This window comes from Scophthalmus maximus, chromosome 4, assembly GCF_022379125.1.
Source record: "Scophthalmus maximus strain ysfricsl-2021 chromosome 4, ASM2237912v1, whole genome shotgun sequence".
Taxonomy (NCBI): domain Eukaryota; kingdom Metazoa; phylum Chordata; class Actinopteri; order Pleuronectiformes; family Scophthalmidae; genus Scophthalmus; species Scophthalmus maximus.
This window is the reverse complement of record NC_061518.1, coordinates 20788770-20791369: the sequence shown is the minus strand read 5'-3', so window position 1 is coordinate 20791369 and position 2600 is coordinate 20788770.

Sequence of the window (2600 nt, the reverse complement as noted above, 5' to 3'; positions counted from 1 at the left end):
TGACGCGCGCGGCTGGTGTCGAGAAAGTCTCTTGCTTGGATCACAGCGTGGTTTGCGCGAATGCAGGCGAAGCAAATGCGAAAAAAATTAATTAATTAAATGAAAGGATGATTATGAAGACATGTGTTGAGATCCTTTTTAACATTGTTCATATTCAAATAAACCACTGGCTTAAGTAAACTTAAAAAAAAATATGTATTTTCTTTAATTTAAATGAACAGTTTGACCACTGTAGATTACACTTCTGCTAATGTATATTTTGATTATTTATATACAGTATTTTTTGATAACTTCTTTTTATTGAATATATTACCAGGCACCATTAAAAAATAATAATTATCTTAATGAAAGGAACCTAAAAAAACAAAAACTAAAGTGTAATCAGATTATTCTCACTGGGGATCGAGCAGCTTGATGTGGACGTCTGCGAATCGATGTGTTCACTCGCCATGTGGAAAAACACCTACATCCCGCTGACCCTCTTCATGTTGTGCACACATGACGTTACTTCCATGCATAAACACATAGCGGGAGCGGCCATGTGAACACATAGCTGTAATTAATACCATGTACAATTCCCCCCCCCCGCACACACACACACACACACAGACATCCCCGAGCCCCACATTAACTTGTGGAGAGGAGCCCAACGAAACGCCCCTGTGCATCTCGCTCCTCTCCCATCTCTTCCTTCTCAGGGGGGAAGAGTGCAGATGTGAGGAGGGTCAAATAAATAGCCGCGATTCAGCCACAATTCCACTTTGACATCCACTTAGCCTCAGGTTCCCTCTGCCAGCAGCCACCTGTTGCTCTTCTTTAAACACTGCCTGGTGAGGAGGAAGTCCTCTCATGTGGAACTGAGCCCCCACCGGTGCGCTCCCAGGAACTGTAATGGCTTAAATAAAATTGTACCTCGGCGACGTCATTCAGGTCTTTTACGTGCTGAAAGGGGGAAAGAGAAAGAGAAGGGCTGAGAGAGATATAGGGAGATTCAGCCATGTGGCCAGATGCTTAGGCCATCAGGTCTGTGTGTGAACAGAGAGACAAGAGGGATCCACTGTTCAGGGCTGGATATAAAGTAGCAGGATACAGACATCTGGTGTGATTTTCGCACTGTGAGGCAAAGTGAAATATGAAAGGAGAGAAGCCCGCACATGGTTTACTTTGCGTCGTTAAAAATCAGAATCACTGTGCAGATTGTCATCGTAGTATTTTGCATAAAGGCACAAAAACCCCTGAAAAAAGAAATATATCCATGGCTAGACAGTGGGTAAGATTAAACATGTGACCCACCAACGTTCTCTAACACTCCTTAACCTCCCTGCAACAAAATGCAAAACATTGAGTTTTAAGGTTATTTTTCATGTCAAGGCTTCTTTAGATGTGACTTGACTTTGGGGAAACTTTGCACCGGTAACTTTGAATTACTTGAAACGCTCTTTTGATCAAACCTAATTAAACGCAAGCAATTACCCAAGTGAAATTAGCAACATTTAAATGCATCCATTTACTTGATTAAAGTCTGATGATGAAAGTGAGATAAGTGAAGACCAATACTCGAGGAGATGAGAGCAATAGGTCTAGATATTGGGTGTCAGGCAAAGCTCACACACAGACTACGAGCGTTGGCAAAAAAAAAAAGAAAAAAAGAAGAAAGAAGCCACAGGTAAATAAATGAAGAGAGATGGCCGTGTAACATCCTCCCGGTCGAGCTCGATTGAGTATCGTGTAATGCTCCGCCCCAGAGTGTCGTGTGCTCCTACACGGGCCCTGCCACAGATGCACAGGAGGGCCTCTGGTTACAATGCAGAGAAATCCTGCCTGCTCAGGCCCGGCTCCATTACTGAGGCCGGAAAACAAAGATGGAAGAGGTAGCTGCCTACCTGCTGCAAAGGTGGAAGCATCCAGATTTATGCAGCTCAAACGTGTCGGAGGAGTGCTCTCCTGTGTGCGCTGCGGGACGGACGGGGGTCATCATGATCCCATTAGCAGGGCTGTTGTTGTTGCTGCTACTTCTTTGCGAACCTGGTGAACCAGGTAGTTCACCAAGCATCCTCATGTAAACCAGTAGCAGGACACAGAAGTAGCACCCAGCAGGGAGAAAGTAGTCCGGGGGAGGGCCTATTGTGTTACCCTGCAGAGCCTCGCCTTGCCTGGCCTTGCTGCCGTGGATGATTGTGTGGGCCACTGCTACCACTAGCTGGGGAACAGTAAAGCATCTGTCACCCCCTTTCAAATCCCCAAAGGAGAGGGAAGCAGGTCCAGAGTTACACTGGCCTTACTTACAGCAGATGTCATAAAAAAAGCCCCAGGACATCCATCCAATCAGTAGCATTTAGAGGGGCAACTCCGTCTCACCAATAATTAGCTCGCATTGACCCGTTTCTTCCTTTCTCCCCTCGCCCCGCTCCTTCTCACTCTTTTCAGGCACCGATATGAATAATGAGGCGAGGGGTTAACTGCAGGTCACTCAAAGCTCCCTATCTGCCATGTTATTTATTCAGTGGAATGAGAAATTGATCACATTATTGTGTTAAGAGGGACCTGATTCGTTATAATCAGCCCGGTATTGGCAGGCCAGGCCCGCGGGCCTGGCTATT